This window comes from Trachemys scripta, chromosome 2 (assembly GCF_013100865.1).
Source record: "Trachemys scripta elegans isolate TJP31775 chromosome 2, CAS_Tse_1.0, whole genome shotgun sequence".
Classification (NCBI taxonomy): domain Eukaryota; kingdom Metazoa; phylum Chordata; order Testudines; family Emydidae; genus Trachemys; species Trachemys scripta.
Genome location: NC_048299.1, coordinates 220,247,917 through 220,260,689, shown reverse-complemented (window position 1 = coordinate 220,260,689; position 12,773 = coordinate 220,247,917). Strand labels below are relative to the sequence as shown.

The window sequence follows — 12,773 nt, the reverse complement described above, 5'->3', positions numbered from 1 at the left end:
TCCCCAAAGACAGGCTACCCTCATCCAATACCCAGGAGACCTACCTCTATGCTGTTGCCCAGCATGAAGATCTAGCAGAAAGAACTGTCTCTAGGAGAAGGAAAACTCTGATTTCAAATGAGGACAGACAGTGATCGCTTAGCCTCTTCAGGCAAGTGTATCAAGGAGAAGGAAACTCTGCTTTCAAATCTGAGCAGTCCAAACTCATTAGCCTTGGAAGGTGAGCGGACAAGGGTGGAACCATTGATACCTGTTCCCAGCAGGCTATGACATGGTGTTCCCATGAGTGGGATAGGGTGGGTTAGCCTAATAAGCCACTGTATTATAAAATTACTTATTATAGAAACAGTTCAGCAAGCCAGACTGACTTACGTGGATTTTGATCAAGGGTCATCAAGCCTAGCAAATGGAAATAGTGATGGATTTTTGGATAACAGCTGGAATGTTAGAACTCTATTTCCCTGGCCTAAATGAACTTGAAGCAGAGGAGTTACGGAAGTTACAAGTTTACCTTCCTGCCATACAAGAGACAGATTGCCTGGGTACAGGAGAGTTGACAGTTAAGAATTATACTTTCCTTTATTCCAAACATTTAAGTGCACAAGTGAAGCATAGGCATGGGCTTGCCATAACAGTGGACAAGAGAACAATTACTTCAATGAACAGCTGGAAACTGTCTGAGCAGATTGTCACTATTGCCTACAATGAACTATGCATAACTGTGACCTGTTGTTATGCACCAACAGAAGCATCAAAAGAGGAAGAGAAGCATGGATTGTATCAACAGTGGATGCCACTGTAGATGAGATTCTTGATCGTTATAAGATCCTGATAATGGGAGATATGAATGCAAAGGTTAGTAATGGATATGGTTAGCAAAAGAACAGTGTTGGACCGCATGGCATTGGGATGACAAACCATATGAAGAAAGGTTAATGCTATGAGATGCACAATCTGGTTATTGGTGGTACTTGATTACAAATGACATACACAAGGTTACATGGAATTCATCAGATGGTCAAACCAAAAACCAGACTGACCACATTATTATCCGTAAAAGGGATAGATGGTCACGGTAGGATGTTAGTCTATAGAAGCACCAAGTGTAGCTGTGATTAACTTAATCCTTCCAAATAGTAGTTCAAGTCCAAGAAAAAGATGGGTGCAACTGGAGCCAAATTTGACCTTGATAAATTAAAGGACAGCAGGGAGGTGACACTTGGAGGGCCTTTCCAGTCATTAATTTGCTATGAGGAAGAAATCTCACTACAGAATGGATAAAAAATAATCAAGGGAGTGATAAAAAACACTGCAAAGGAAGTTATTGGAAGGCATAAGCAAACAAAGAAAAGCTGGACACGCAACAAAACAAGAATATTACAGGAAAAGTGTAAATAAGCCAAGTCTGCTGGGAAAGTAGAAGAAGTAAAAGTGTTGGGGAAAGTGATGAAGAAATCACAAAGACTGGACAAGGAAAAGTTCTGGAAAAGAGGCTCAAAAACTAGAAGAGGCATCAAGAAAACAAGACATGAAAACGGCATACACAAAGGTTACGTTGTATGGAAACACAATCGGGTCAATGATGTGAGCAGTAAGAAAGGCAACTGGTGAACTGACAATAAATGCCAAAGACAGTTGCTGAAGATGCTGCTGAAGATAAACAGCTGACAGGATGCCAAAGAAAATATTACAAATACAACCAAGGTTAATCCAACCTAGAGGCCAGTCAGCCTTTAGATGGTGGGACATCATACACAGGAACATGACCAGGTTGTACTTAGTGGAGGAACAAGCCATGGGCAGGAATGCATTATACTGTACTGCTCTCTGTCTATAAAGAGGCTTTGAGATGAGAAGAAGCAGCAGCACTTCTATAGGTCTTTCCAGCAGAAGATCTCAAAGCGCTTTACAAAGATGGGTAAGCACTGTTATGTCATCTGATATGTGGGGAAACTGAAGCACAACGTTTAAGTGACTTTCCCAGGGTCACACAGCAAGTCAATGGCAGAGCCAGAAGTTAGCACTTAGTTGTTTGCATTATTTTCTCTGGCATCTTATCAGCTGTTTGTCTCTACCATTGAAATCTTTTCGACTGCAGCCAATCCTGTACCCAGATTTCTTTGTGTGCCTTAAAATCATTTCACTTCCATCTTCCAGACATTTATCTCTACTGCCCTTCACACTGCTATATCTGGCATTATAGCTTGTGAATCATCATTGATAAACTAATGCTATATATCACCAAAAATCTGATGATTCCAGCTTTCCAATGATGTATAACATTTCTCTGGTCCTGTGGGTTCCCACCAAATTAGATATTAACATCACATCATGTGTATCTTTAAGCACTGCTCTGATTACCATCTTGCCTTTTACCACTAACTTCAGTTCCAGTCAGATTTGTTACCCCTATCTACAGACCTTTGAGAGCTAGATCCAGTGCTGTAAGCCATCTGAAAGCTTGCTGTCAGGGCTTTTAGATGGTCTCAAGTATTAGGGAAAGCTCCTCAGCTGGTGTTAATAGGCATAACTCCATTAGGATCTGGTCCTTAATTTCTAACTCCTGGCATCCATGAGGATATTAGCTGCTCAAAGCATTCTGGAAGGGAAGTGAGTGGGTAGAAATGGAAATAAGATGGTAGTCGAGAGTGACTCGACTTTCACCATGTGGGTGTCATCTCATTAAATTGCTTTTTAAAATATGTTGATATTAACTTTGTAAAACAACTTGGGGTTAGATTCTACTCCCTAATGGCATAGATACTGGAATAGGGGTGCGGGATGCTGCAGCACCCCTGGCTTGAACTAGTTTCCATTATAGACAAGGTTTTCAGTCTGGTTCAATGACTGTCAGCACCCCCACTATAAAAATTGTTCCAGCACCCCTGTCAAAAAGGAAATGAGAGATGAAGTTATAACTGAATCTGTATATAGTGCATATATGGCCTCTGTTACACTAAATACCATGAGGTACTATGGTATTTATCCTCATATCACCCCTGTCATGCAGTGAAGTACTATCATCCCTATTTTATAGAGGGGAAACTGAGGCACAGTGGGACAATGTGATCTGCTCAAAGTCATACAGGAAGTGTTTGATGCAGCAGGGAGCTGAACACCAGTTTCCTGAGTTAGCACCCTCACCATGCGATTATCTTTCCACCCCTTACATACTGACCAGGGTTATGCTGTACCTCGTGGGCTGAAATGTAGCTATGTGCATGTTCTTCCTAGAGAGCTTCATGAGACAGTGTGTCCAGGGCTCTGCAGCTCCCCATTGGCTGGGCCTAAATGGCACAATCTAGGCCTCAGCAGTTTAATGTTTCTTTTTGTTTCATTAATATTTGCACATCTTCTTTGATTCTCTCTCCCATCAAAATCCGAGAAGTTGTTAGAGTCCCATCTTACTAGTGCCATCACAATCATTTCCTATTTCTCTATATGAAGAGCTAGAATGGCTCAGTGCGGTTAAATGGGGGGAAATACCTTATTTCATTATCTTTCTAAGTCTGGTATTTACTTCACGGGGGCATTGTAGCTTCTCTTGACTGTGGGAATAGAAAATGGTTGTGATTATAACATCAGCATCAGACTCAACAGTGTTCTAAGAATTTCCTGGAACTAGGAATCCTAGCTAAGGTACAAATATAAACACTTCCTTAAGTTTAGTGACACTAATACATGATAGATCCCTAATGCTCTCAAATTAGTCTTTTTTTTTCAACTTTTGGCCAGGTCTTAATTGTGGAGTAGTGCACATTATGGGGGTATGATTTCCAAAGCACAGTAAGGTGTCATGCAGTCGGTGCAGACCCTGCTGGTTCCCTACTGTGCAATAGTTGTTAAAAAGTAATAGGGAACTTTTTAGTGTGAACCAAAAGGGTCTATATGAACCAATCACTGTGCAACATATTAGTGGTTTTAGAAATCATACCCCTTTAGTATGTATTGCTGCACCAGGTAGACAAGCCTTAAGTCAGTTACAGGTTACCTGAGCGCAACACTTATCTATCCAGCACTGGTAGTTCAGGACAAAACACAGCAGCAACTAAATTGATATTTGTGGCACCTTTTCACAGCAAGTAGAGCAGCAAAGACTGCACTACCGACTTCCATTTGCTCCTGTTGTGCCTATGGATTGATAGGTATTAAGAGATCCAAGTAATAAGATGGCAGGGTGTAAAAGAGATTGAGAATTTGGCCAATTATCTTTGAGTCTTGAATTTGCATCATATGTTATACGTAAGTTTTGTAGAAAGGGTGTCATAGTGTGGTGGGACTCAAATATCTTTTAAATAAATATTTTGTACAAAATATCTTATAAGCTAATAAAATTATAGCAATCTTTCCTCAAATAATTTGATATCAATAGGGAACCAAACCTTGATAAAATGCATATCATATGCAATGTCATCAATGAACTTGGGCATGCAAAGTATGGAAAATTCAGAAGGAATAAAACAGGCAGTAGGACACGTCATTCATGAAATATGTGTCAAATAGTCCAAATGTCAGTATGCAGTCCTTCACAAAGCATTATACTCATAGGCGTTTGTCAGACTCAATCCAATGGACTACACTATGCATGCAGTTTAATATTCTTCTTTTAGAATACATTATCAGTAACAGGTAGTGCCATGAATTCTCACATACAAATCTGATATCTGTGAAACATGCTGAAATCTGAGTGATGAGTGACTGAAATGTTGAGGGACGGGAGTTACTATGTGGGTAGAGACGATTGTGTTACAATATCTGCACAAGCATATGTAAAAGTTGTACCTGACATAACCAATGGATTTATTCCTATGCCTTTAAAAAAACATGACTTACCTAATTTTCCTGTTCTTTTGATCCACATTATAAATGTTGGATCCTTTAAAAACAACAGCAGTTCACTGCATGCTAATGTTAATTGTACATGACTGGCACAATCCTGCAGCTTTTAGTTCTAATTGTGCCATAATTCCCAGTGAAGACAGTGAACATTTTTCCTGAGTAGAGCCTCCAGGATCAGTCCCTTTACTAATGCTGTACTGCATTTATTTTGAAAGAAAGAGATTGGATTTCTACAGCACTGAAATGAGGAAATGCTGGAATTTTCAAGTGGTTTTACTTCTGACCCCTTGCACACACCTTCAGTTCCAAATTTACATAAAAGGAGAAGTTTAATTTCATTTTAGAATGGATAAAGGTTTGTAGTCTGTTAGAGAAAGTGCTAGGCATTAGGATTTTGATTTGGGAAAAATACTGTTTGGGGAGTTCTCAGATTAAATCTCTTGAGATTGTATTGAATTCAAGAGGGATAGGGCTCTGTTTATTCACCAAACAAAATCAGCATTGGCCACTACTCATTGAACTTCCCAACACTTCCCCTCCCCAATAAAATAAGCCTGATATTGCTTCTATTTCTTTACTACATGCCATGTGTATGTCATAGTGGTGTCCAGATGCTTCAGAGATGGTAATACTAGAAATAGCTATAGTGAGAGAATAAAATGCTCTTGCCAAATGGTGATGTAAATGCTTCATCAATTGCACATGTAAATGGAAAGCTGCAGGGACTTACAGATCCCAAGTTTAAGGAACGTATCTGATTTTTACTATAAAACTGGTCAAGACATTTTCATTTTATCCGATATTGTCCTCTTTTGGAACACCAGCAGCCCGTCCTGGTGTTTGAATAAGGTATCCTCTATGTACAAAGCAAACAGACTTTAATGAATTATATATGTGAACCAATGCTGTCAAATTCATTCGTGCAACCCTTACATTGCAGAAGTCAAGAGGACTCCTCACGGGAGTAAGTGCTATGCAATATAAGTAAGAGTTGCAGAATCAGGTCTGCACAAATTTAAAAAGTCAGGAGTGATCAAATAATGAGCCAGGAACTTAAAAGGTTCTTAAAATGGATTATTACAGTTTCCATTATTTTGTATTACTTTGCAAAAGGCCGATTCCTCCAAAGTACTCCATGATTTTCAAAGATGAGATGAATCAACAAAATCCTTAAAATCATCAGCAATATTTTCTATTTGTTAGAACTGATTATGCTGACAAAAACAAATGGACATTGTTAACTTCAAGTTGGATACTTAACTACAAATCTGTAAAAGATATATAAGGTTTTCCAATTTACTAATAGCTGAAAAATAAAATCTTTACCTTTGCTATGCCATGCATGGCATAATGTTGTTGCATAGTGTGTCATTTACATGCTGGCACCATGTTAACTTTTCATATACTAGAAAATCAGTTTTATCATCTGATTCCATGAAATCTGTCTTTCTATAATTTGATCATTCCTTCCAAAATAGGATCCAGTTACTGACTAGTGAAAGAAAGACCAGCCATCTGTTCCTTAACTTCATTTTTATTTAGGCTTATTTGGAGCAAATATTTAGGAATCAACATTTTGAGAAAGGGAAAAGGACCCACAAAAACAATGTCCTCCCCCAAGCTTTGAACAGCTGAAAATCAATTACATTCGTTCCTATAAAATACATGGTATTTCTTGCCTTTATTTGCCTTTTTAAATCGATTAAGATAACGCTTAAAAAAAAAACCCTTACATTGCATGAGAGCAACTTACTCCTTGAGTTTCTGCAGTGGAGGAGCTAAGGGGAGCCTGGTGGAAGTGACTCACCCCACAACCCTCCCCCGCGCGCGCGCCACCATTAATGATGATTTCCCTTCGGGGAACCAGAACATTGGCTTGACCCTGATTGTTTTCCCCAGCCCGTCCTCGTGCTTCGGGTTTAACATGCCGGATGAAAACAGACAGCAATTTGCTGAGAAGCAGCAACTCCCTGCTGGTCTTGGGTACGCGCCCCATCTGCCAGCGCCTGGCTAGGGGTCCTTCAATCCATCCTCCCCTCATTTTCCCCTCACCCCCCCCCTTTGCTTTTAGATTGCATCATTCAGCTGAACTTTCCCCTCCAACTTGTGCCCCTGTCCCTGCCCTGCCGGGTGCTGGGGTTTTAGCTGGAGAATTTCTATATTATTGCTCCTGGAGAAGTGCAAGACGAGGCGCTGAGCGGGAATGTGCAGGCAGAGCAGAGGAGGAGAGGACAAAGAGGAATGCGGTGCAGGATTGCGGCTGAGAGCTGTCCAGGCAGGGTAGTGCTGAAACGCCGCAGCCCTGGAGGGGTGGGGGACGAAGAGGAGGCAGGAGCCTCTGAAAAGCCAGAAGGAAACAAACCCAAATACCTTCACAGTGCCACGCAGCCTTGCCTGGGGGTATTTTTCCTGCAGGTGTCTTTGCTGCTGAGATGGGTGGGGGAGAAGGCTCCCTCTCTGCCAGCTCCTGGCTCAGATCTCTCGCGAAAACTGTGAATGAGAGCGCCCCGGCTCCACCGGGCTGTGGATTTTTGGTAGGAGGCGTGGGCACCAAAGCCTCGCACGGTGGCTGGCATTCCCCTGGGTCCTAAACGCCTCCCGGATCACCTACTCTTCCTGCCGGAGGTCACACTAGGAGCCCACGTGATGTGAGAGCGGGTCCGGACCGTGACGGATGCTCCCAGAAGGATTGCGAGGTTCACCCTGGAAGCAGGATAGGAACACATGACAGTAGAACGCACTCCCCATGTGAGCTCCTCTGTGCTACCAAATTCACCGCGGAGATCCCGTGAGCTTGATGATTTTGCAGACATTTCTTACAGCTCTAGCAGCCTGAGCAGACGGGGGTGGGGGGAATATCCACCCCAGGCTGTTCTCCATATCACACTTTCCCTGTTAAATCTCAGCGCTAATGGAACCCCTCCTCCCTGACTGTCTAGGAGACTACGGCTGTGATTCCAGCCAGGAAATCTGGGGCTGTCGCAGGGAAAGCAATCTTTAATGACAGCCTTAATCTGTGGGCCTTTGGAGTCTGCGAGTGGGGGGCGGGCTTTTGATAATATTGCTGACAAACCCAAGCCTCCCCCTTCAATATTCCCTGAATACGTTTACTTCTCTTCTTTTCCTCTGTGGTCCCATCTCTTCATAAGTCCTTGTGTGGACACTAGCCGGTTGTTTCTGTTTGGCATTGTGACACCAACAAAACCATTTTGGCAGCTTGTTCATACTTGGCTGCTTGCGCCAGTGGATTGTGTCCACACAGTTGTATCAGCAACAAAAAAAGCATGTTGCTTTGTGATTGAGGATCTCTGTGTCCTCTGTCTCACTGCCAGTAGCACTACCTTGTGGGAAATTGCCACTGTGCATTGTAGAACAGCTAATGTGTATTGTGGGATAATCACAAGACTCTCCGAAAATTGTGTGGGATTGGAGTCAGATGCCTACAATTCCTGCTGTTCTATCCTATTATCAACAGCTCTCCCATGTCAGCCAACCACTCATGAACTCACCTCTGGAAACTCATGAACTCCCTCCTGAAAACACTGATGCAGCACAGAGGAATACATCTCTCTTCTACATTGTAAGAACAGGGCATATGATCCTGTTGTTTTTGCAAGGATGTAGCACTCGACAAACTAAACAGGATGGCTGGACAATGACTACAGAATGACTGCAACTGGGGGAGTGGCAGTTTTGGTCCCATCTGATGAGCACTGAGTGGTGGGGCCAAACTGAGACGCAAACCTGAGATGACAAGCAGTGGCTCCAGAACTTTCAAATGCAGAAAAGCAAATTCCCGGAGTTGTGTGCTCAGCTCAACCCCATCTTGCAGAGAATGAACATCAAGATGAGAGCTGTCCTTATGCTGGAGAAATGAATGGTGATCATCATGTGGAAGCTTGCAACTCCAGATTACTTCCAACAGATGAGGTCATCAATTTGGCATTGGAAAAATCAATAGTGGAGGTACTTGTCATTGCGATATGCAAGCTGCTAAAGTGTTCCTTTCTGTAGACAGTAGTGAGGCTGGGCAATGTGCAGGAAATAATAGATGGACATCCTAAACTATAATGGACAGTAGATGGGACACAGATCACCATTGTTTCTCTGGCCCTCCCGATGTAGTATCTTCTTCTTCCCTTTTCCAAGCTAACTGGGGTTGGGACACTGGATTAGTCTTTTTTCAGGCTTGCTGGTCCAATGATCACTCCTGTTGCATGTTTGAATTTATTAACAATTTAAAATTGTCAAATAGGCTCAAATGGAATTATTTAATCAAAGATGATCAGTCTGAGATTTGTACAGCACTATACAGAATACAGAAAGAATAGATACATTACTACCCTTGGTGTAAAGTAAAGAGCTGGCTTTTGCATCTCTCTCCTCTGTAACTGGTGGGATGCCGGCAGTTTGCACTCCCTAGCTGATTTTCAAAACCTCTGTCCTTTTATAGGATATGAGACAAACCCCTTTTTGGAGGGAAAAATACTTTCCCATGATTAATTTCACCGTGTCATGTTTTAACATCTTTTACTTCATTACTTATGGAATATCCTTTATGGTAGTTTTATCTTATCAATCATGTAACCTCAAGGGAATTCTAATCCAGTCATTATTACTGACAGCTGGAACAACCAGCAGTTCTCACTGAGTTAACATCTTTTAATGGATCCCCATTTCATCATTACAGAAAACATCTGCAATAACAATTGTTCCTTATCAATCTCCCAGTCCTAATTATATTTCTGCAGACACTTTTACTATTCTGAGGGGGTCTCTTTCCTGAACATCTGTTTTCCCAGACTTGGAGGCACCAGTCATAATGAAGTATGGTCCAATACTCAATTATAAGAAATTATTTAATATAGGTCACTCACAGGTTATAAACCAGCACTCTGGCCTTACTATTCAAACACGCTTTTTGCTAATACCTTAAAGATTTTGGAACAATAGTTCATATGTAAATAAATTTAATATATAAGAAAACTAAAAGGGTTAATATTTACTAACAGGTGCTAACACTTTACATCCACGCTGTCCTCCCATACCCAGTGTATCCATTGTTTTCTTGGTAGTGCTCTTCTTCTCCTCCCATGAATCCTAGTCTCAAATGCCTCCCCAAAAGAAATCCCTTTATCCATGCATGGCCATACCATCTCAGACTCGTCTCTTACAGCATCTCTTTGATATTGTAGATCTTGGTCTCACTCCTGATGACATCATTCAGCATTTTGTCCAGCAATATCACCCCACTCACTCCCCTCAAACATTTCATTTCAATGGCTCCAAGTCCTCTCAAGTGCCTCTCTTTGGTCACCCATGTCTCTGATCCATACAGAAGAGCTGGTCTTCCCATGGTTTTGTATAGTTGACTCTGAAGTAATCTGGACATCGGTTTATCAAGAAAAAATACACTTATCTTTTCCCACACTGAGCAGGCTTGTTGCAATTCTCTGTCAATTTCTACATTTGCTGGTAACTGGCCCTCAAGGTATTTAAAAGCAGAAACCTGATTTAGGCGTTGGCCATTGATGTTGATATTCATCTCTCGTGGTTACATGTGAGTCACCCATATGTCTTCACTCTTTTCTTTACTCATTTAGAGGCAATATGTGGCGGGACGACTGCCCCACCCCCATGTGAGAGGGGGCTAGAGTAGGCCAGAGTGGCTGTGCCGGCCGGCAGCCAATTAGAGAAGGGCCTACTGAGAGCCAATCAGGGCTGAGATTAGAGCCAGACAATCAGGGCTAGGCTAGGCCCTATATAAAGGCTGCCTAGGAGATGAGCAGGCAGTCTCTCCCAGGCTTTCAAAGGGTGAAGGTCTGTCTCCTGTGCGAGGAGACTAGCCCCTGGGACAGTGTAGCACCTGGGACAGCGCAGCGCAGCGCAGCGCAGCGCAGTGCTGGGCGGGCTTGGGGGAGCGGAAGGGAACTCCAGCCCACTACCTGCCAGGCTGCAGGCCCCGAGAGAAGGGCCTAGCCAGTGCAAAGGGGCCGAAGGGGAAGCAGCCCAGGGAGAGAGGCGCACAAGGGGAGAGAAGGAGGGCAGGAAGGTACCGCCAAAGGGTCCCTGGGTTGGGACCTAGTGTAGAGGGCAGGCCTGGGTCCCCCGCTTCCCCCTTGCACGGACACCCAGCCATAGAACTTGGCAGTAGCGGACTCCACTAGACCCCTGATACAAGAGGTTACACTTTGGGATGTGGTTGACCACTGTGGCTGGGGTGCAGAGAAAGACTGCTGTTAACCCCCCCCCCTCGGAAGGGGGTGAGGATGGACTGGGGGCAATGTCAGAGGGCAGTGTCCTGAAAAGGACGCCGCCGAGTGGGGAGCAACGTAGGTCCAAACACCAGTGAGGAACAGATGATGGACGGGACACCACCAGCAGAGGGCACTCCCCATGGACTGAGCTAATTCCCAGAGCAACCAGCAGGAGGCACTGCGGTGGTGAGTCCCAACCCCGTCGCATCATAGTTTGTTAGTTTTCTGTTCCAGGCATCAATCATCTGGACCAAAACTTCCTCACTATGGGCCATTAATGCAGTATCATCTTCCATTTGGATTTGCTTTCTTATGAAGGCCATCAGAATTATGAATAGTAACGGACTAAGGGCTGATCCTTTATGGAGCTCAACCTTCACCTCAAAAGCTTCCATTACACTGAAGGGCATTCTCACCTTTTTCATGGAACTGCCATACAAACATTGTCTCACCTAGTCATAGCAGTAGTTGCCAAAGTACTTTGTCAAATGCTTTCTCCAGATCAAGGAAAGTGCTCAACAGAAGCTCCAGCTTCTTTTCTACCAACTGTCTAGCGATGAACATACTATCTGTGGTCCACTTTCCTTTTCTAAAAACAAACTGCTTCTTTCTGAAAATGGGCTCCACTATTTGATGAATGCAACTATCTGATTCTCTGTAATAGTTTCATGAAGTGGGACAGCAGCTTAATTTCTCAGTACTTTAAACAGTTGTGTACTGTTTGTATAATGATATCAATAGATATTCTCCAGTCTTTTGGGATTTTTCTTTTCTTTTCAAATAGCAAGCAGGACTTACATGAGCCAGTGTATACCAACCGGTCTCAAGACTTCGATAATTTCCTACATGACTTTGTTTGGACCTGCTGCTTTTCCAGGTGCTATCTTCAGCAGGGCAGCCTTAACGGTCATCAACACCTGTGATTCAGTTCACATGATGGTAGTATGGCATATAAAGGGTTCTCTTCATTAAGCAGACCACTGTAGTATTCTCACCATTGGTTACATTCCTGTAACAAGCAGTCTGCCCCTTGCAACACTTACGAATGGCATGGTTGCTTCATGTTCCCTCCTTTTGTTTCTTGTCCATTTGATCACATATATTTCTTGTTAAGTTGACAGTTGTTCAACTTATTATACAGCTCTTCTTAAATTAGGTTTCTTGCCTTTCTGACTGCTTGATTTGCTCTTTGCTTGGAGGCTCTGCAGGCAGCAACTACTTCTTCTGAAAGGTTATTTTCCATCACCTTTCTGGCTTCTCTTATTTCTTACTACTTTCTGCATCTCCTCATTCCACCACAGTTTTACATGAGATTGTGGTCTACCCAACTTAGTACATCAACATAGCATATCAGCTTCTTGGATCAATATGTTCCTGAAGATACACCACTCCTCTTCTTCTGTTCCAATTTATATATCTCATCTCAAATCTTTTAATTGTCTCCCTAGACTTGACTGCAGTTAGGGTGACCAGATAGCAAGGGTGAAAAATTGGGACAGGGAGTGTGTGGGGGGTAATAGGCACCTATATAAGACAAAGCCCCAAATAGCGGGACTGTCCCATAAAATCGGGACATTTGGTCACCCTAACTGCAGTCATGTCACATACTTCCCACTTTTGATGCATGTCTCATTGGAGCAAAGTTCAGGCCATGTCTATTTACCAGTCACAACCGTT

At 42.8% G+C, this 12,773-nt stretch overlaps 1 protein-coding gene across 1 annotated transcript in view; it reads right to left on the bottom strand.

Moving 5' to 3' along the window:
* The window catches only part of CLVS1 (clavesin 1), a 119,568-nt gene extending 111,804 nt beyond the window's left edge, over positions 1 to 7,764 (bottom strand). Inside the window, exon 1 of the mRNA XM_034762989.1 lies at positions 7,210 to 7,764. The gene's annotated coding sequence lies outside the window, so the exon portion shown is untranslated. The remainder of the gene's footprint in view (positions 1 to 7,209) is intronic.
* Positions 7,765 to 12,773: the final 5,009 nt, after the last annotated feature.